This window comes from Dasypus novemcinctus, chromosome 8 (assembly GCF_030445035.2).
Source record: "Dasypus novemcinctus isolate mDasNov1 chromosome 8, mDasNov1.1.hap2, whole genome shotgun sequence".
In the NCBI taxonomy this organism is placed as follows: domain Eukaryota; kingdom Metazoa; phylum Chordata; class Mammalia; order Cingulata; family Dasypodidae; genus Dasypus; species Dasypus novemcinctus.
Window position 1 is genome coordinate 51,448,300 of NC_080680.1, and position 24,351 is coordinate 51,472,650.

Sequence of the window (24,351 nt, forward strand, 5' to 3'; positions counted from 1 at the left end):
CTAAACAATTACATAGTAACATCAAAGATCACTGATCACAGATCTCCATAAAGATATAAAAGTAATGAAAAATTTCAAATTTTGTGAGAATTACCAAAATGTGACACAGAGACATGAAGTGGGCCCATGTTGGAAAAATGGTGCCAATAGCCTTGTTTGTCACAAACCTACAACTTGTAAGAAACACATTATCTGTGAAGCACAATAAAGTGAAGTGCAGTAAAATGAGGTATGCCTGTATCTGAAAATTTATGTAATCTCATTTAAAATATTTAATAAAGAGAAAAATATTATTCAAACAAATATATCATTAAAAATTAGAAACATTTGAAAACAGTTTTGTAACATGGGAAAGGTCAGCTAAATGGGTAATTGTAAAGTCACAAGATATTTCATTTATTTCCCTCTATCTTTGCCTCTCCAGCAAACATTTTGAAGCCAACTAAACAACTCTGCCTTGATCTGTTTAGATTAAGAATTCCTCCAAATGGAAATAATACACATTTTGAAGATTACACAGAAATGGGGATACACTTCTTATGATTGTTAAGGCTTATTAAGTTTAAAATCAGAATAAAACATGTCATGCCCTGAACACAGTATCTGGATGTGAATTTGTACAAGAAGTGGAAAGGATGGCATGGAAATCCTGTTTATCTTTAAACAAAAGAAGTTGGCACCCTAGGATGTAGAATTATGAAGAATTCTTTTCTTTTTTTTTCATTTCTTTTATTTTACAAACTAGTTGTTGATATTGGCAAACTATTTTATAAGGATATGAAAAAAAATTGTAAGATATAAGAAAAGAAAAGGTAATGCTTCAAACATACACAGATGACAAGAACAACCTACAGTTTTATTTTCTTTTTCTTAAAAATAATCACTCTTTACACTTTTTGTCATGGCACATTCCTGGAAATTGTATATATTATTCATCTTTTTGTGCAATTATGAAAGCAACTAAATGTCTTTGGCAAAAAAGAAAACAAAAGATTAAACGTTGCCCCTTCTTCCTGGGATTTTGAAGACCTATGTGTTAAGAGCTGTCGAGTATGGAATAGAAAGAAAAGAGATAAATGAAAATGACCAAATAACCCTCCTTAAACCCTTTCACTGATGGTTCATCTGCAGGAGGAAATCTATAATTTCATTTTTCAGATCTCTGATAGGCTGGGGATGTCAGATAGATTTATAAATATGTTATGATGGATACAGGATGAATCATTTATTGGCCGCTTCCTCATTTGTGACAACTCAAACACTATGTTGTAAGGGTTTGCTTTCCTTTCTTGAAGAATCTTCTTCCCCAGTTACTTTATTTTGAGATATTTTTCCATTTCCAGTATTTTTCTGCAACTCTCATGATCTAATAGTTACATTTATATATGGACAATACAAATCAAACTTTTCTTATATATGAAAGACTTACTGTCTACTTACATATGAATCCTTCAATTCAGGAGTTGGAAATGATTTGAAAATGTTAATTTTTCAAAGTCAGTGCTATAAATGAAACTGAACTGTAATAACCAAACCATAAGGATTTTATTTGCTTGTTTAATGTACATTGAGGTTAAATTTATTACTCATCAAGAATATACCATTTAGCAACACTGTGGAAAAAATATATCTATCATAGATTATTTTCTGTTCTCTAAGTTTATGCCACTTCATGAATTAGAGGACTAAACCCCTTACAGATAATGTAATAGTTTGCCTGGGGTATCAGGTTAAACAAGGTGATACTTTTCGGAGAATCAATTTTGCATAATGCCCTATAACTGTAAAATTATTTTATGCTGAAAAACCTAGATACTTTACGATATATTCTTAGAATGGTTTTTAAAAGATTACTTTACAATATAAAATATAAAAATTTTATATTAAATATAAAAATATGGTTTTTAAGATTAAACAGTTTAAAGAGACTTCAGAGAAAGTGGGTACTTGCAGTGGATCATTACTAATTAAATTCCCTAGATCTTAGACTGTCCCTGAATGTCAAGATTTTTGCGTAGGAACCATTTTTATATCTGTGGAAAATTTTGAGAAGCACTTCTCTAGGCTATTTTACCTCTTTATCATGGAAAAATAAAATAGGTGGTTCAAATATGTGCTTGGTTTTTGTGCACAGTGTCTAAGACAATTCAGTTGCCTAAGCACACACCTCTAATGAACACACAGTAAGCCTTGCCTTATGCCAGTATTACAGAGTAAATTACAAAGATGTTTTACCCCCAAAAGCTTAAAGTCTAGTGCAGACAGAGATCATTAAGTATATGTAAAATCATAACATAATCAATTGATGGGAATATGGTTGAAACGCAAAGGGGAAATTCAAGCGCATATAAGTCACCTGAAAATTCATGAAATACTTAAGGGAAAGTGGCATTTGAGCCGACAAAAGTCATGTGTATCCGAGAAGGTTGGGGTTTAAGGAGAGACGCAAGGAAAGGAAACCACTGCAGAGAGGATTGATATGAGGGATACTTCTGGAAGTGTGATTGTTGTGTGGTGTTGTGCTGTTGCAAGAACAGCAAGGGCAAAATCAGAACCCTGAAAGCAAATGGCCACATATGCAGGTGGTTGCAAATGGGTACAGTGCTGGATAATTTAAGAAGAGATCAAATTTTTTTCTATATATTTTCTTATTATTCTACTAAAAATGAGGAACCAAAAAGAATTTTGAGAAGTGAAGTGTGGGTAAACAATAGGAATTCCTAGTTAATAGGTACACATCTATTTACTTTGACTTGAGTAACCCTCAAAACTTCTCTCATTCTAAAAAGCACCCACAGTTTATCTACTATGTTCTTAGGGAAAATAAAAATATTCATTTAGGGAGAAATAGATGTACTAACAAAATAGAGCAAGTATAATAAATATCATTTGCCTTTCTAAGAACTATTCATCCTTGCCTCCTTTTTAAGGGTACCTCAGTTTTGTTCAGACTCCCATTCTTCCCGGTGCGGTCTTGAGCTTCCATGAAAACAAGACATATTTTCAGCTACAGAGGATGAAACACCATTGGTCTAAGCCCATAGTAATTGGTTCTTTTAGGTTAGAGCATATGACACATTTGATTAATGATATGTGAAGGGATATTTGCTGGCAGTAGAACTTATAATTGCTTCCTTAGTTTTAAAAGAAACAGAGAAGGTAAAGTTTCTTTTCTTCTACTGGGTATTTTATGTCTGGATGTGAAATCTGAAACAACTGGAAGTTATCTTTCAACATTGAGGGAAAAAACTAAGGACAAACATGTGACGAGTCAGGTGCAGAGATGGAAAGAACCTAGATTGTTGATGATGTTACTGAGCCACTAAATTAATCATCTATGGAACAATATAACAATGTGACTTCTTGTAACGTATGATAATAAACATGTATTCAAGTTTAAGTAAGTTAGTTTCCTGACACTTGTAACCAAAAGCATGCCACATGAAACCATAAAAATAATCAGATTTAAACCTTGAAAGGATTTAAAAGTCACAGTGCATCTCTTCCTTGTTTTATATTCAGACAAATGGAGGACCAGAGAAGATAAATGGTGTGTATGAGGCCAAACAATTAATTATAAGCAGAATAAGGGTTCTTAAATTCCACACATTTGTTGTTAACTCATCTCTAATATTTCATTTTTATTTTAAAGAGATTATTCTCTCATTTGTATAAAATCATCCAGCAGTGTGGTAAGTTAATAAGTGCTCAGTAACTATCTAATGAATATCTGAGTGAGAGTATGCCTCCTTATTTCTAGCTTTTATCAATTAGTTAAGAGATTCGACATTAACTATTCAACTATGAAAATGGGAATAATTTTTGCTACTTACAACTCAGGGACGTGTAACTCTACATATGTGTAGAATTCTATACTCACTTTTCTCTCTCCATGATGCCACACACTTTACCATCATCAGATGCTATGTCCCTCAATCCACTAAATACAACTTATTAGGAAATAGCTCTTTTTTTATCTGATGAGTAGCTAAAATTTTGATAGAGTAATAGGGAGAGGTATAGCATAGAAAATATCTATGTAATGATACCCTTGTAGCTGGAGAATGACCTTGGACACTGGAGGTTCTCCTGAACAGTATATTTCCTAAGCATATATTTCCAAGTATATTTATTGGTCGCATATTAGTTTCCTAACACTAGCTTGGTACTTAACACATAGAAGATGCTCAATGTATTTTGCTGTATTAAAGTTATGATCTGTGTAAAATGGGTATCTGCAACATAGAGAGGAAAAGGAAAAAAAAAAAAAGGAAAAGGCACAGACACTGGGACAGGTTGGTTAAGGAAATGAACTTTATCAATATTCACATTTGTCTAATTATGGCCCTGATATCAAAATTAAAGTAAGTCCTCTTTCATAATTATTACTTCTTTTGATTTTCATCAAATGAAAAAATTCTGTCTATCTATCTTTTTAGATCTATCTCTTTACCAATATCTAAAGTTTGAGTATTGGAGTATATTAATAAAATAAATTTGAAACCTTTAAGAATATGGCACAATAATTTTTGCAGAGCACAGAAAAAATGTATTTAAAGGAAGAAATTGGTTCACAAAGTAAAGATTGCTTTAAAAAACACATTTGAGTTTCAAGTTCACAAAAAATGCAGTCACCAAAGATTGGTATCAAAAGATAACAGTGGCAGTTTATTAATAATGTGTCATGTAAAGCTGACATATTAGAAGCTGAATTCTGCTCAGCTTTACAATGAAATCCCATCCATTTTATTACTACCAGAATTAAATATATCCTATTGAAAGGCTTTAGTAAGCTTAAAATATACTTTAAAGCTCTTTTATCAATACCATTTACTGCTTTTCCAAAGATTTCACTATCAACAAGTCATATCAACAAAAGTCTAATTCTGATTCTTCCAGATATTCATGGTATATCAAACGGGAAACAAGATAACATACACATTTTTGTAGAAGTTTTAAGTTTGTCTTTAGACAAATGGAAAAGTCTTAGCAACTAAATTACTTGTTTTTGACATGTTGGGGGCAGGAGGTATGCTAGAGATAGTGTGGAAATAATATAGAGTTAGTATTAAAAGTTAAGCCTAGGGGATTCACAGGTGGATAACTTACCTAATCAGAGTTATATATGAGCTAGCCAGATAGAAGGATCTATTCAAAGATGTGGAGAGGTGATAGCTATATACATATATTCTGATTAAAAGATTTAGGGGATGCATTTTATAAGTAAACATCATTGAACCATGCTTCCTCCCCCCCATAAATATCAGCTGAAAATACCCATCAGTTGTAGAACTCTGTTTTCTCTCAATATTGTTCAACTTGATTGTCTAGGATTATGACATCACCAGTTACTTAATACATTTTGTATAACTTGTGTAACCTCAGACTTCCATAAGAACACTGAATATATAAGGCTTGCGAATTTTATGCATATAAAATTCTACATATAAGTAGAGTTACACATCCCTGAGTTATAAGCAGCAACAAGGCATATCAAATACTACAGGAGATAGTAGAAAGATTAAGAGTTGCGTGTAGATAGAATAAAAGATCTGGGCAGAGTTCAGAGATTTTGATTTAGGATTTGGCATGCCACTTAGTAAAAATGTAACACATTTATTAGGAATATGGTGGGTTAGGATGTTTGTTTTCACCCATGAGAAAGTTAAAAATATTTTTATTATTTAATTCTAGGGTCATAATATCAGATTCATTTTTCTTTATTCCATAATTAAAGCCTTATTCAAATGACAGTTGAATTTTTTTGTCTTTCAAATTTCACTATTAATATGTAAATTCCCTTGAGAGGGATAAGATCTGAATCCATTTCATTCAAAATATTAATCACTAGGAGGTAATATTTCATCATCTGCTAGCAGAGAAGAGTTTAGGAAAAGAGAGAGGGAGAAAAGGATTCCAAGAATAGAATTTTGCCTTGGATAGTAGAGATTGGTGTGTTTGTAGATGTGTATTTTATTTTCTCAGTCCTTGGAAGAAGCATTATGTAACAGCACTGGTTAATAAACTTCTAATGAGGAGAAATTTTATAAGTTCAAAAAAATAGAAAAAAAACCTGTCACTTTAAGCCTCAGTTTCCTCACTTCTGAGTGAGGTGCTGGGGCATGACGATTTTTGGAGTTTCATAGTTCAAAGAGATAGTTTTAATTGAATTTTCATAAATTAACCTTGATTCATGATAATCGCTTCAGTGGTTTAAAGTTTACTCACTATGTGAATGCAAATGAAAAGTTTAGCCAACATAAGTGTCCTTTCTACAACCTGTTTATGGTAAGCTCTATCCGAAGGAGTTGGATTTCCCAGAGTATGTGCCTAGTAAGGGTGAAAGAGAAAGTACTTAATATTGGGATTTAGGCAAGCACTTTATGAGCATTAATGACATAATGAAGATTGTAAAGAAATCTGTAGCCATTAGTCTCCAAGTGGTGGACAAGCGTGTGCTCGTGTTCATACTCATGCGTGCCTTGGGCTGCTGTGTTGGGGGTAGAAGCTCTCTCTCTCTCTGTCTCTCTCTCTTTCTCAGTCCTTAGTATACAATTTTACTTGACTTTCAAGAAAGTGTTTAAAGACAAAACAAAACAAAAAACTGTTAGCCTTTCTCTGAAATGCTGCTTAAATTATTTGCCTTTTTCCTTCACACCCACACCCCACAAACAATCTTGGAATTGTAGAAAGAACATGAACAAATTGGTAATAGTTGGTAAAGTCATTAATGTTTTTGAGTCTCAGCTTCTTAATCTAAGAAATGGAGGTAATAACTTTCACAGATATTGCATGAAGTTTAAGTAAAATTGTAAGTGATTCATATTAACTAAGGACTTCGGTTATTAAAGTTCCTTATTTCCCCCTCATTACTTGCCCAATGCCCCTTCTTCACATTTTTTATCATCCTCATTTTCTCCCAGAACACTCCTAGAACTCGATCTACATTTAATTCAAAGTAATCTCACAACAAGTGATCCAAAGACAAAGTGCCAAAGAGCAACCTTGGAATGCTTGATTACAACGTCAATACCTAGGCTTCACTCCAGATACGCTCAGTCAGAATCTCTGGATGACAGGAGCACCTGAGAAGCTGAGTTTTAAGAATTCAGTTCTGGAAAACCTTACGCATACAAAACTTGCATACCACTACTCTAAGCCATTATTCTTCAGTGGTTTAACAGTCCTGTATTCTCCTGTGTTAGCCCTCTTCTCCTAGAAAAATCTAATCATAACTAGCTGGAGAAAGGCCAAAAGTGGGAAATGGAATTAATCTAATTTAAGTAACCAACTTGGACAGAGATGATGTGCAAGTACTTTATCACAAAATCACTTACCAGGAACAAATGGTAGATTCTGCTTTGTGTGTGAATTTGGACCTATATTCTGGATTCTGTTAATTTCTTGTCAACAAATGCCAATAAATGGATTGCTCTTGAGCATTCTTTTCTCTTATATCCTCACTTTAGAAGAAAAATTATCTTAATAGAGTACAGAGATAAAGCAAGTGACCAGGTTTAAGAAGAAATTTTTACCACTGTGCTCTGAACGCTGGAGTATGTAGAATGACAAAGCATCAACATAGTGAAATAAACATTGTCATTTTTGTTTGAATTTGTGAAAGATTTACTGAAATATTTCTCACCATTTATGTTTTTCTGGATGAAAATTTAAAACTACTTTATGCAGAATTATTAAAGCATACATTTGATGGAAAAGTGACTCTGAACTTTCAATAATGCCTCATTTCAATAAGCAAAGTTACAGGATGAAAACACACACACATATATTTTGTCCTGTTCTATAAAGATAACTTTTTAAGAGTATATTAGAATATTGGATTAATCTTCAGTAATGTAATTGTTTTCTTTAGGAAGTTCAAGAATTTTGAATGAATGAGTGGAAAGTACTTTACTAAGCACTATTTTAAAATTATTTTGTTTCAGATAATATGCTGAGACTGATTGGAAGAAATGACATGATTAATTCTCCAGCTTCCCATTTTCAGAAAATATAAGTTAATTTGGATTTTCTGAAAAGTAGAACCTAGCACAACCTTTAAAAACAGAATAATTATATTATTTTTTTTTTATTTACAATGTGATTTTAGCAAATAACGATTGCATTAAATAAGACCTTCCTGAATCAAGGAAGGTCAGAAGCAGGCTCTAAAGAAGACTTTGAACATTTCTTAATATTGTGTGACCACCAAAAATCCTCTGGGCATTATTAGTGATGTGCTTGTGGACTGGAAAAGTTGTCTGTCAGCATCAAACAGCTAAACCTTACATTATTCTAAAACTCACCAGGCATTTAGTGACTTTTCCTAAAGCTCTGTCCTGCTTTATTCTCAGATGCTTATAATTTCTCCACTGAAATCTTTTATATTTAGTGCCTTTTAAAACATGGGATATTTTTTGTATAGCAAAAAAGCGTTTTCAATTTTATTATCTGGTATAATTATACTGTTCCAACTTCAAATTTTAAAAATGCTATGTCAGGAAACAAATATAGGAATACCCCATCTTAATTTGAGTTCAAATTGTGGGTTTTTTGGTCTTTTTTTTGTTTTTAATGTTTCTTTACGTTCTTCCACTGTGATGCAAAAATGTGCAGATGATATTTTTGTAATTTTTTTTGGTTTTTAAACAACATGTTAAGGATTATTTAAATGTATATTTTATTATTGTTATTCCTATTATTTTTAGTATAAGAATAGAATCATATGCAAACAACCTTCATAATTTAAAAATAAACACATAGTCATATATATTCACATTTTCAAATATATATGTAAGTTTATCAAAATACTCATTTTAAAAAATCTCAATATGATATATTGTTAAGACTTTAATGACCTTCTCCTGGCCAAATCCAAGGGCTTTTTCCCATGCTGTTTTTGTTATTATTATTATTATTTTCTTTGATGCCCTAACAAGCCACTATTATTATACTACTGCTTCCTCTACTCTATTATTGCTATTAATTAGCATTTGTAGCTCTAAGTACATGTTAGCCATTGTATTAAGTAAGTGTTACCATGTAACACATATAAAATAGTTAGGTACTATTGTAAACCCCTTTGAGAAATGAGTAACGTAAGGCAAAAAGGATCAAATTACCTTGCCCAGAGAATAAAGATTTGAGCTGGGATTTGAATACAAGCCCTCTGGCTGGAGAAAGCAATTCCATTCCCCTTTATTTCTCTAACATGCTTTTCCTTTTTCTCCTTCAGTTTGCTAATTTATTGACTCTTTATCATGGAAGTTTCTCCTCATCTCTGATCTATTACTAATTTCCATCAGGAATTTGTTCACTGATATGGTTTCAAATATTGCATTCAACTCCATGCAGTCAGGAAGCAGACTTGGCCCAATGGATAGGGCATCTGCCTACCACATGGGAGGTCCGCGGTTCAAACCCTGGGCCTCCTTGACCCGTGTGGAGCTAGCCCATGTGCAGTGCTGATGTGCACAAGGAGTGCCGTGCCACACAGGGGTGTCCCCCGCGTAGGGGAGCCCCATGCAGAAGGAGTGCACCCAGTAAGGAGAGCCGCCCAGCGCGAAAGAAAGTGCAGCCTGCCCAGGAATGGCGCCTCACACATGGAGAGCTGACACAACAAGATGACGCAACAAAAAAACCAGATTCCCGGTGCCGCTGATAAGGATAGAAATGGTCACAGAAGAACACAAAGCAAATGGACAGAGAGAGCAAATAACTGGGGGCGGGGGAAGGGGAGAGAAGTAAATAAAAAATAAATCTAAAAAAACACACACAAAAAACACAAATCCATGCAGTCAAATGCTCATCTCCAGTTCTGGATACCAAGTCCTAATTCATGTCTAAACATGTCCCTTTGACTCTTGCAATAATGGTGAACACAGAAATATCCTATGTCCATGTGACAGCCAGGCCCTGAGCCTCAGCAGACTTGTAACTCCTACCCTCTGGTTTATTGGACTTACCCCAGCCAACTAACAGGAGGTGAAGAAGGTCAGCTACCACACCAGGGAATCAAGAGTGCCCAGAGCTGCAAGCAGGAGAATTGCATTCATTATCCATGTGGAATCTAAGGCCCCTCTTGATATAGAGTTGGAGTGGACATAACCATCTGGGGTCGACAGGATGGAAGAATAGAGAGTATGGATTAGAGTGGACTTACTGATATTCTACTATGGAACTATTGGGATTAGTAATGGAAGAAATTGTAGCATTGATGTGGAGTAAGTGGTCATGATAGCTGCTGAGGGTAGGGAGAGAGAAGAAGAGATATGATGTGGGGGAATTTTTGTGACTTGGAGCTGTCTTGGGTGGTACTGCAGGGACAGATGCTGGACTTTGTATGTCCTGCCATGGCCCACTGGGTGGAGTAGGGGAGAGTATAAACTACAGTGTTAACCATTATTCATGTGGTGCAGCAGTGCTTCAAAATGTATTCACCAAATGCAACGAATGTCCCACAGTGATGAAAGAGGTTGTTGATGTGGGAAGAGTGGGGGGATATAGGGGACTTCATTTTTTTTTAATGTAACATTAAACAAATGAGACTTAAATAAAAAGATTTAAAAAAAGAAATATTCTTACTCGAGCACATTTTTAATTGCCTTGATGTTTGTGATTTTAATTATTTCAGATATTTAAAGCACATATATAAGCACATCTATATACATGAATAGTTGCATGCTGTTGGTACTAGTGTTTTAGTACTTTGACACTGAGAGCTTGGATTCACAAGGATAACTTTCTCATGTTTCTTCAATCCTTTCAGAACTCTCTTTAAAATGAGATAGTAGGTTTTCCATTATTTTCTTAGCCAGGAAATGTTGTTAACACCTTATAAAATGCTGATGATATTATACAACTTTTAGGAAACTTTCCTAAAAATTCATTCCAACTCTGTCCATATTTTTACCCAATGTTCAGTATAGAAAATGCCCAAGTCGAAGGGAATCTAGCATCATAGCAATCTACCAGTTTATTTCCTTTGTGATCTTCCCAACTTCATTCACTTTCTCTGAGACTTCAAGTGACTACTAACACCACTCCTGTGCAAATCTACTAAACATCCTGTTTTTTCTGACCTTATTGTGGGAAATCTTCTAATTCTAAAACTTGAAAATTTCCCAAAATAACTAAATGGCATTTGGAAATTAAAAGCAAAGAAAGCAAGCCCCAAACTTAGAAATAATTGTGTTTATAGAATTTAGAATCCTGAGCTATCTTCTACATGATTGGTTAGACTATAACAGATTATCAAACACACTTTTTTTTTTCGGCTCCTGTCTCCATCCTTTTTAAGAAAACCCTCAAATGTCACTATCGTTATTTTTTCCCCATTGTCTTTAAAGGGGAAGAAATACTACTCATAGCTAACTGTGTGTGAGCAAAAAACAAAAAAAAAAGGTTAGTAGGTCATACGCAGGAGAAAATAAAGTGTTCCTTTCTCTGGGGAATGAATGGCGTATTCTCTAAAGTCTCAGGTGCTTCAGCTTCTAATCAGTAGGCTATTCTTTTATTTTTATGTTGAGTAAATAGATGCAGAATTGTAAAATTACAGAACTCATAAAACCTTACAAATCATGATGTCCCAACCATCTCATATTATCAATGATCAAACTAAGGCTAGAGGGCTCTGCTTCCAGGTAATCTTCATAGACTGAAAACATTCCCCTTATCTGCCTTCACTACCTAACAAACCTCACACTTTTAAATTTTAAGCCCACAGGGGATGACACCTTCACAGGCTTCCCCAGGCATTTAATAATACCCTATCCTGTCCCATAACATTGCTTCATGAACTTCTGATGGGACTGATCATCCTTATGCCATTTCTTCCTCATTGTGTGTCCTTGGAAAAGTTTCTTACTTTTTCTGAATCTCAGTTTTATTGGGAGCAAAATTCCACCTTTGCAGGGGTATTGTGAGGATTTAGAAAAACAATATTTATACAGAATTTAGCAAACTGTCTGGCACATTTTTCATGCTCAATAAATCTTACTGTTTTTGTTGGTCTAAAAACTTATAATTTATGACCTCACATGACCTTCCTTTTCACTAATTGGATAGTTCCAGAGTGAATTCTTATTTAGTCTGTAGCCCAATGATTGTCTCTCTGTTTGCACAGGTTGCTTTCAACAAGTGTGAGTTGAATTAACGTAATGGTGAATGAATATTCTCTGCATGCCTGGTCTCTAGTGAAATCATTTCTCCGTGTGCCTCTCATAACAGGCACAATGTCTTTTAATTTTTTGTATATCTTAAAACTATCTCAAGAAGTTAAGAATAAAACACTGGTAAGTCTGTGCCTTTGTTACAGGTTCCTTTAGCAAATAAGATTTTGCTTTACTTAAATGTCATACCGAGTTTAAAGAGTGTGTCCTTCTTTGGTTTTTTAAGAAGAAAATGAAGTCCTTCCTAAATATATTGGATTTCATCCTTAATTTATATTCAAACTTTTCATGATGATGAAGTTTGACCTGAAAATTTTGTAGTTATATCTCTTTTTCATGAGTGGGCAAATGGCTAAGCAATAGCATTCAAACTATTTTGCCTAGTAAACCTTTTCTATAACATTTTACCTATTACGCTTTAAATTTACATCAGAAGAACTGACATCCTCACTTAATGATACTCTTAAGGAACTATGTAGATTCATAAATCAATTAAAAATTAAGAATAAATTGAAGAAAAAATTTTAAATATTAAAATAATAGATAAAACGCATTTTAATATAACATTGTAATTATTTCCAATTTTATAAAAATACATGTATGCAATAAAATATCACAAAAATTCTATGTTCACAATGTTATATTGATATAGCCTGTGCATTAAATCAAAATTATTTCCAAGAGTACCTAGTCTCCAAGATGGCCAGATAAGTAATATAGGCCCTACAGTCTTTGAATATTCAGAAGGGATGTGAGACTGAGTGTGTATTCAGGGCTGCCTCCAGACGATATGGAGCTATGCTAATCCAAACTGGCTTGGATGTGGAGAATATGTAACTCACCTGGAGGAAATAACCTATCTGATACTAAGATCAAACACTGAAGAACCTAACCAAAGGTCTGTTTACCATCACTGTTAGTCTTCCTAATCCTATATCCTCTGTATAAAAGGGTCTGGAAAAGGCTGTTCGGGGCTCAGTTTTTATTAGGGCAAGAGTCCGCCGAGCCCGGCCGGTCGAAATAAACCTACTTCCTTCTCGGTATTCTCGTGTCCTGGCCTTCGAAACCGCCCATACCCGAATTTCTCCACTACAATATAAATGAATTTTCTTCACTATTTGAACCAGACTCATGTAATATAGTGATGTAATATAGTGTAATATAATGATCTCTCTTTACAGATTTAAGTCTTGGCAGACCTACAGATTCTATGAACTCAGAAAAGTGATCTTATTAATAATGAGGCAGGTTAGTATAGCGAAAGGCAGAAGGTGGTTGGCCCAGCCGACGTGGCTGACAGACCACGTGGCTGTGAGACCCTGCCTGAAAACTTCTGAGAAGGCAGCTGCTGAGAAGTCCCTGCTAGATACTGGACACAAGAATCTCATTTGGAATGAGAATCCCATTCAGGGTCAAGGGAAAGTCCTGGGTATCCTCAAAAGTTCTCACCATTGGCCCCCTGAGAAATGACAGGTAGGGCAACCAATCAGAACAGCAAACAGACTTTAAAAAGGCCTGACCTGGAGCCCGGGTTGTGCAACTCACCTTGCAGTGCTCTGCCTACTGTCCATGCCTACCATGTACTTGTCCTGTTTTTTTCTTTCTTAATAAACTCTTTATTCCCTTGCCTATCCTATGGCACGTCCTTAAATTCTTTTATGTGACATAAACCGAGAACCTAGAAGCCCAGACCCAGAGTCATCCAATAACATTATTCGGTGAGTCAGACCAGGAGACAGAGAAGCAAGTGATGCTCCCTGACACCTGCTGAGGACTGGTGAGCTTTCGTTAAAGCCTGTCTGTGATTCGTGAGGTCCGCAGCCACAAGACTCTCACCATGCACTGGGCCAGGAGGTTCATTCCTTGTTAGCCCCTGGGAGGCCCAGAAGTTCCTCATGATCCATTACATCTGGGGCCCCTGAGGCTGTTTACTTGTAAGCGTCAGAACTGTCCCCTCTTAATGTGCCTCTTAATGATGGATTTTAGTGCAGAACTCAGTTCCTGGGAGTGGCCATGAGTTGAGCTCGCTGATGGCTATCTCCTAAGACTTCTGCAAATGTTTAAGCCAGTCCTTTTCCTACCAGGAAAGCCTGGTTTGGAAGCTAAGTTCTAGGAACCAGACCCAGATGTCTTCCAAGACCTCTAAGACTCTGGGAATGTCCAGACATATAAGGTTCCCAATCCCCAGAATGTAGGGACAGAGAGCAGGTCTCCTGAATTCCAAGACGCTGGCTCAGCGAGCAGTCTGTTCAACCTGCCTACTGATAATCTAAGAAGGAAGAGGCTAATCTTTTCCTGCCACACTATGTGCCACAGTATGGCTGAAAGTGGCCTCTGTGTGGGTCCCTAAATTCCAGTTAATCCTGTGTAAGAGAGAAGGAGAAGACATAGATCTGAGGGCCAGAAACCATGTGGTCATGTCTCCTTAATGTGATGAGGAAATACACTACCAAATAAGTCAATTTTAAATAAGCCCAGGGAAATTACTGCGAAGCAGAACCTAGAAACCCAGCCAGGCTGCATCAAATATCTGCAGAAAGCTGCAGAAACTTTCCCAGGGCCTCCAAATTTCCATTAACTCCCTTGTAGAAACAGCCTTCTCAGTTTTCAATGATCGAGACCACACTCCCAAGATGGAGAAGGTAAGGAGGGGCGGGCACAGGGTCTGGGATAGGTTCCCTTTTTAACTGACAGTTAAAGGCACCAGTCACCTCAGGGTTCCCCGAATAAGGTTCCATGTCAGGAGGAACCTGGCCCCAAGCTGCCCCACCATGCAGACTACTGGGGCCTTGCCCCAGGGGAGGATGGAAGGGCCTGAAGTCACATGTGAACCATCAAGCAGGAGACCTATGGTGACCCTTGACACGACAGGTAAGATTATTAATTTCTTTTTTCTCTCTCTCTTCATTTTTCAAAAATGTTACATTAAAAAAATATAAGAGGTCCCCACATACATCCCCACGCCCCTCACCCCACTCCTCCCACATGAATAACCTCTTTCATCATCACGGGCCATTCAATGCATTTGGTAAATACATTTTGGAGCACTGCAGTACCACATGGATAGTGGTTAACATTGTAGTTTACAGTCTCCTCCAGTCCACCCAATGGGCCATGGCAGGACATACAATGTCCAGCATCTGTCCCTGCAGTACCACCTGGACAACTCCAAGTCCTGAAAATGCCCACCATACCAGGAAGCCAAGAGTGCCTATAACTGCAAGTAGGAGAATTGCATCCTTATTAATTAAGAAATTGACATGGGAGCCAATTACTCAGTCCTGGCCTGCATTCTTAAACTTGGTTGTGCCTAATGAGAGAAGTGAATGGGGAATCAAGATCTGGGCTGGGCCATTTACTAAACCTCCCCTACCTCCAGCCCATGATTTAAAAGGTTCCTGGCTATTCCTAGCTCCCCACCTATCTCTATAACACTTCAACACTTCCAGCAAAAAAGACTTGCAGGGCTTTACCTCTTGCAGTAGGTAACCTATGGGATACAGCCCCCAGAGCAGCCCCATTGTGTCTCATCAGAGCAGAGCTTCTCTGGACCCCTTAGCTCTGTACTTAGCAGCTGCCGGGAGGAATGAAGCTGGAGGGTCCTGCAGGAGGTTTCTGCCATGGACACACACTAGGAGCTGTGTGTCTAGGTGATTCTAAAGGCAGTCTTTCCCTAAGCTAAGTAAGTGTGTAAAATTCTCTCTTCTAGTCTGTGTTTAACTCAGTCTGCTCATGCCTAGAAACTTGTAAATAAGATTTGGGGTTCTCCTGTAACAAACTGGATAATGTAAAACTTATCATAAAGTTGAGTCTTTAAATGTCAATACCATCTTGCAATTGAATTTGATGTGTAAAAGAAATCACAAGTGGAATTAATTCAACTGTTAGAAAAGCAGAAAAATCTAGCTATATTAATGTTACTAATAAAAATTGTTTTAGTTGCTTAGTTAATAAACAAAAGTACCCAATTTGTCCTAAAGTAAAAACTTACAAGAAACTTTAAGAGTTAAGATCATTATATAAATGCCTTTATATTATAAAACAGGAGAAATATATTATCTGAAATTGCTATAACTGGGTGGATTTAGCTTAGAACCCAGTTTGATGGTAATTTTAGACTAATTTACCTTTGTTTATGGTTACTTCAGGTCTAGCCACACCCTTGTTTATGCTGGTTATAGTAATGGTAATTATAAACTAAACTTACCTTTGATTATGGTTATTCTGTGACTAGCTTACCAGCTTCACCTTGCCCCTTAGACTTCAGTTTTTGTGATGATAATTCTAAACTGAGTTTGCCTTTTCTTATGACTATTGCATTACAACTTCTACCCCCACCCCCCAAGGCTCAGGGGAAGACATATTTAATACACCTCTGTCTCCTATCCTTCCACTGGTATTAATGACCATGCTTTTCTCTCACGACTCCAGGTATGGACAAGATTGCTTCCTGGTGGAATTCTCGACCCTCAGGGTTGGACGTCCATCCACTCTTCCAGTCATTGGCCACTGAAGTGGGGAGTGGGGACCTTGAGTGTTGATATCCCTAAAAGCAGCAAATCATGAGAAAAACCAGGTTGCCCTGAGACTTCAATGACCTCAGTGAGTATATGGTGGAATTAGTCCTGCTCATTCAAAGTCTGTCAAAGACAAAATGGGAAATGAGCAAAGCTCTGAAGTAAAGGAAAATGTTGTAAATTGTATTTTAAAGCATTGGGAATATTTTAGTTATAGGCCAATAATTAAAGAAAAAAATTCTGGTGCAAAACGGGATAGTCACAGAGCAAATTAGAATAAATAGAAATAGCCTCAAATAAACCATTTAAATATTATTTTACAGTTAAATTTATTTTGTAAAGGAATGAAAGTTATTAGTAACTTTAGTGAGTTGTGTTTTTGGGTCTAACTATTTGTGTCTGCCTATTTGCTATATTTTCATACATAGGGATGGTAATATCAAATTAACAAATGAAAATTTTTAAATGTGCTCTATTCAAATTGTTAAAAATTAAATACATGTTTATTTATATGCGAATGAATTTTCCTGGGGCCCAAATTAGGTTAATCAGGATGAAAACATCATATAGAAATCTGAATATAGTAAATGCTGGGAAAGGGAAAAAGATTTTCCTAAGCTCTTTGACCTACCCAGCCCCAAGGGCCTTCTCTTTGCAAGAACTATGAGGGAGGGGCTAAGTGTGGCAGATTCAAATTCTCTCTTATAGCCTGGGGAATTAAGAAACATTTTGTCCTGTAATTCTTCAATTTTAACTTTAACAGCCTCAAAATATGGGTGGTTAATAATTCTATTACTAAATTTTAGTAAGTAAAAGAAAACTCCTTGAAAGTTATGGAAAGATCTTTTCTAAATTATAATTAAAACAAATTAAACAATTATAATATATTCCAGAACCCAGCAGTCAGTATGCTTTTAAGATTATTCACAGTTTTAGAATTTTATTAAAGAAAAGTGGTGTTACTTTCCTGTAAAGGAAGGAAAAAGCACATTCTTTGCATATACTATAATTGTTGCTATTTTATTTAGGTTGGATATAATCTCCTGAGGTTTATAGGATATCAGTTAAATAAATTAACCTTATATGTACTAAATTTTTAAGATGATGGAAGTTGTAAGTTCATGTCTAATGAAATTGAGTTAAAGAAGGAAATGTAGGTCTGTCCTCTCTTAAATGGAAAATGGTAAATTTCATTGGTTGCTAATTGTAATTTAATAAGCTTATTTAAAGGTAAAATAACTAGTCTATGTGGTTATGGTTAATTGTAAGGAGTCTATAAAAGCACCTTCTAAACTGAAAATTTAAATGGCTAATTCCAGGAAGTCATTATTAATTAGACACCTAAATTGATATTAACAACAAAAATAACTTCATAACAGGGACACCTATTGGAAACCAACTCAATCTACATATTAAAGTGGTGGTAAAGAAAGATAATCTTGATTCCATTCCATTGGGAATCTTATATTTTCATAAAATAATGGAGAAATTAATTTTTCTTTTACTGCTAAAGTAAAATACTTGTTAATTAACATCATCATGGTAGTGGTATAGAAGCAAAAAGTAAAGTCATTTGATATGTTATACATTGCATTGGAAGTGTTTAGATTGTGTATAAAGATTAAAAGAGATAGACTTCAGTATTGTCAATCTTTCTTGCGCATTCACTAAACCAGACCCAAATACTCTCTATTTGAATTATTGGCTAGGTTGGTCCCTGACCCCTAAAACAATAAAAGTATCTACCACATCTCTGGACATGCTCCCTGAAATGAATGGAAAGTATGTTGCAGTTTTGGAGCCAGCAATGGCTCGATATGGCCAAATGTGCAATGGTCATTGCGTCTGGACTCGCTGTTTCATAGTGCTGAAGGGCACTCTGCATCAGGCCGCAGAAATACTGGAGCCTTACCTTCCTTGTCTCTCTCAAGGATCAATGGTGCTGCAGTGTGTTGGCTGTGTGAAGGACATACCAAGTGGAGCAATAATTACCAGAGTACTCTGAGTAGAACTTAAACAAACAGAACTTGCATTATGGCCTGCTCCCATGGAGAGGTATCATGTATGGTATTGCAAACCTGGAGCTTAGATCTATTAATTGCATCTCAAAGAGGAACTTATGCATTATTTAGTATTAAGTACTGTACCTATATGCTTGATGATTATGATGATATCTTTTCTATTCTAGATCATATGCAGAGGGATATTGAACATGCTAAAAGTCCTGGTAAATTTATTTTCTAAGTAGTTGATGAATGTGCCTATAAGACAAAGTACTGACTTTATTTTGCTTATCCTATGCCAGTCTTGTTGTTGTCTATGCTATCTTTGTGAGTTTATGTCTAGGGCAGCGCCTCTCTTCTCTAGCTGCCCTAAGCATAACCACCACAATGGGAACTGGGGTTGACAATTTATACCAAACCCAACAGGTCTATCACAGTCTCTCCATAGAGTTAATCAACAGCATGAAAGAACTCAAGGAAGAATGTTGTTTCCCATCAACTTTGGGAAGATGCAGTCTCTGAAGGCACCTGGCCTTCTCACTCTTGTGGTCCAGTTATGTCATGACTGGCCCCCTTTTCAGGCCTGTCTACCATCATTCTTTACCCTTCTTAGTGGGATCATGAATCTTCAAAATTCTAATTAAGTTTAGTTCTTACAGAATCAACACCTTGTTAGTTATGCAGGGATTCATCCAGTTCTAAACAGTGTGCCAGACCTGTCTTCCCTCAATCACAGTAGAATAGCCAGAGCATTTTACACCTTGCCAGGTAGGGCCTACCCTCTGCAACCAACAGGAAGAAGTTACAGAAGAATGGCCATCACCCTTCAATGCCCCCTTAAGAATAATGGTGAAAAGTCTCTGAGGGGGAAGCTGATGCAGGTTAATATAGCGAAAGGGGGAATGCAGCTGTCTCAGTAGACAACATGGCTGACAGACCACATGACCGTTTGACCCTGCCCAGAAACCTCCTGAGAAGAAGGCTGCCAGAAAGACCCTACATGATTCTATCCATGGGAATATCGTTTGGAATGAGAATCCCATTTGGAGTCCAGGGAAAGCCCCAGATAGTCTCAAAAAGCCTCACTAATGACCCTCTGAGAAATGACAGGTGGAGTAACCAATCAGAAAAGCAAACTGACTTTAGAAAGGCCTGACCAGGGACCCTGGACACACAACTCACCCTTCAATACACCTGCAGGGCATAGACCATGTACTTTTCTCATTTTCTTGTTTCTTAATAACCTCTTTATGTCCTTACAGTGTGTCCTTAAATTCTTTTATGTGACATAGCCAAGAACCTAGAAGCCTAGAACCAGAGCTATCTGGTAACAGTAAGAGACATGTACAATAAAAATTTTCATTTGAATTTAGGTATGATTTGGTTATATACAGTATCACTTTGAATGAGAGAAGTACACTTCAACATTTAAACCCTTAGTTTCAGAGTCTTATTAAAATAAGAAGCTATTTTTAGCTAATATTTTTCATATAAGATTATCAGGAAGACAGGCTACCTTAAATAAGTTCACTTTATAGCTGGGAGGAAACTTCAAAGCTCATTTTAAATATCTACACTTAGAAAAGAAAACTGGTATTGTCCCTATGTCAGAGAAGTTCAGAGAGTTCAGATGTCCAATATTTCACAGATATTAAGTGACGTTTTTAAGGTAGAAGTGAGGACAGTGGGAAAGTAGATCCCAATTATTCTGCTTCAAAGTTTAGAGTATCTTCTCTACCTTCTTTCTCTCTCCCTCTCCCCCATCTCTCCCCCTCTTGCCCTCTCTTTCCTCTCCTTCTCTCCCTTTCTTTCTGTTTCTCACAGGCATAAACACACATATACTACTCTCCATTACCTCATATATTTAATAAAATAGAACTATCAACACCATAATCATTATGGAATCTATTGAAAGTTTCTATTTATTTGTGAATAATAGCAAATTAACCCTCAACTTTCTTAGTCTTTCTTCACCCTCCTATCATTCTACTTTCTTTTACAAATGTATAGATTGTTACCCATGGTAGCAGTGCTAAGGAACCAAAAGAATTCTATGCTAAGTTCTTATTAATACCATTGTAACTACTTGTGATAATTTACTTATAGGCTAAGATACTCAGAGTTTATTTTAAACAGATACCAGTACTTCTCAATTTAATTTTAATTTTTAATTTTTATCCTTCCGAATATAGCAAAATATGTAAAACATTTTTTACTCTTAAATTTATTTCAATATAATAAGGTGCTGATAATGATTATATCTTTCTTTGTAACCCACCAAGATTGGAATAAGAAGAAATGGCTGAAATGAATGTATATTCTGGAGTGTCTTAGATTAAGAAGAATATATTTGCATTTTCACAATAATTATATGTTGAAATAAACTTACTGAATACATGATCATGACATGTAACAATAGAGATCAAACAAGCATACCTAGCCTATTCTTTTGAATCTGAGATTGAACATTCAATATATATAATCCACTAGATAAAAGTTCTGAGATAGATAAAATAACAAAATAGATTCTTACAACAAAGTCTATTTTAGATTTAAAAATAGGTAAAAGTCTTTCATTTCCTTGCTTCGCCACATAATAATTCTTCTAATACTGACAAAATTTGGTTATCACGGGTAAAATAGTATACTTTGAAAGGGAAGTCATATAATTAATTGTCAACATTTTCTGTATCAATAATCATGGGTAAATATTATGTGCTCATCGGAAGACTGTAGTTTGGAATATGCAGGACCAAAATTCACAGCTGCCAAAGGTGGCTGTGCCAGGATCTCTTGTCTTAAAAGTTAATATTCATAGCTGTTATTCTGTTTCCTTCTCTCTAGAATATATGTATTTATAGTTTGTAAAAATAGTCTTAAATATGCAATATCACCCATATTTGTATTTTACATGAGGTCTCCCTGTGTTATACAGTCCCCTGCTACATATTTTAACTTTTCTTCTACTAATACACATGACCTTAGACTTATCCTTTCAACCACTGTATCCCCATTTTACAGCTCTGCTTGTTAAAAACTCTATGATGTGCTTTTACCAATTCTATTCATTTCCAAAGGTTTACAAACAACCTTTTCACCAATAATTCACAATTATCCCTCACCTTTCTATTCTCTACCCTCATTCTATTTTCTGGTGGACTAGATTTTAATTATTTACTTTATGAGTTTGCATAATATATTTCATAAGAGTGTGATCATACAGTATTTGTCCTTTCGTGTCTGGCTTGCTTCACTCAACATAATATATATACACAGCTATGTATGGCAGGGGAAGCATAGATAAATTGAGAGGTGATGAATTTTATTATTGGAATAATGAAAATGCTTTAAAAATGATTGAAGTGATTAATATACAACTATGTGATTATACTGAATACCACTGATTGTACACTTTGGATGGATATCTTTATTAATATGTATCAATAAAATTGATTTGTTAAAAAGTATAATATCCAGCTTACTCTGCTGTATAATTGTAAAATAGCTTTTCTCCCTAAGGAGAGAGATGGTTCGACCTAAATAAGAAAAATTCCAAAGGCCATTTTTTAGGTAAGCTGTATCAGAAGACCTTAGATCAGTATGTATTATTTCAGATGAATGTAAAAATGACTCATTTTTGCTATGAATAAGTCAACAAGGCAGCAAGAAATGCATACTGCAACCACAATTGCATGACAATCAGTTTTCCCACCTTCACAGACAAATAGATACAAGGAATGACAGGAAACTCTTGGTTTCACATGTTTTCAACTTTGTCAAAAAAGGCAGATAATACTGCATAGAAACTTCTTTGAAATTCATAAAATGACAAAAAATTCCCCTCTTTTTTCCATTCTACAGTATCGGAGTCCCTCAAGTCAATAGATGTGATCTTCTAGAGAAGATGAAAGTGTTGAAAGAAAGTTATGGAGAATTTTCTATTTCTACCTATTCCAGTAAATTCTTCCTCCTACATTGTTTCTACTTTTCCCTATATTAGACAGTAATAAGTCATGTTGGAGTTCAAAATTATTTTTTTTATTTAAGTAACAGTTTATTATTTTTCAAACTGTTTTTTTAAATACTGTTTGACCATTGCTCCCTTTTTCCTGCACGTACTTTGTAGACTTATTTTTAAAGCTCAAGTAACGGTTGAAAACTGTATTTTTAAATATATTTTAATCTCATTCTTTTCCATAGAATGCTGAGCTTCCAATAGTTTCCATGTGACCCTACAGCTTCAATTCATATATCATCCTACAAAAAACAACCAACATTAGTTACACCAGACAGATTTGGTGCTTTTATGCCATTTCTTTGGTTTTCTGATGGTCCAGTAATTAGTTCTTATTTCCTACTCCTAATCTGGCTTTCATTTGAAATAAGAATTGCAACTCATACCCTGACTAGAAAGAGGGAAGACACTATATTCTTGATCCCAAATGGAGTTATTGTCTCTTACTAGACACTGCCTCCCACACTCATCTTACCAATTCAGTTGTGAATGGTCTTGCTATACAATCAGTTGCTCAAAGGGCTTGATGCCTCTTTTGCTCTCACCCTCTACATCCAATACATTATGAAGCCCATTTGCACTGCCTCAAAAACAGATTATCCATGCATACATCCCTCGGAGATCTCATCTTGACACGGGCTGTCACATTTCTCTCTCTGACCACTGCAACAACCTCTTCCCACTTCTAATCTTACTTCTCATAACTTCATTCTCCTAAAAGCATTGATTAGAATCTGAAAACACAAAGAGGATTATTACCCAACTTTTTCTTAAAAACATTAATGTCATTAAATGTCACCCATGTCATTTAAAATAAAATCCGGTCTTTCTCTCATGACCGATAATGCCTCCCTCATCTCGAGCATCTCTAATCCGGTCTTTCTCTCATGACCGATAATGCCTCCCTCATCTCGAGCATCTCTTCTTTCTACACACTGCTCAAGCTACACTAACATTCTTTAATGTAAATTAAGATATCAGCCTTTTCTGTCTACAGTTATAATGTGAGATGTTAGCTGTCTTCCCAGCATATAGTAAGTGATTCATAAATGTGTTTGTTGATGGAGGGAAGAAAGAGAAAGAGAGAGAGACAGAGAGAGGAAGAGAGAGGGAAAGACAGATGGTGGGAGGGTGAGAGGGAAGAGGGAGAAAAAGAAGAGAGAAAGTTTGGAGAGGGTGTGTATAAAAAACAAGTATTTGATTTAGCAAGAAAAACACAAGAACTATTCTCTAGTCAATATATAATTAATATTTTTTAGAAAGCACCCGCTATTTGAAGGATATTTGCCAGGCACTAGAATATATTTCTATATTTCAGGAAAAAGCACAACACTGTACTTTAAATGTAATTATTGTATTACTGGACAGAAATTTTAAAAGACAGAGTACTTTGTGCATCTAGTCATTTCGATCTCAAGTTTAATCTTCATTTTGATTAATAAAACATTAGTTACATTTTTCTGATGGTATTTTTTTATTTTTGTCTTTTTAAAAGGTATCCACTCCCTCAGATTAGAATATTATTGCAAAAATTAATCCTCTAAATTGACATTGAAATTGTTCATTAAAAAAACATTCTACATGTACATAATCCTTTAGTTTCCACTATTTTCCTTTATGCAGTAGGTTAGTCGCATATCTTTGAA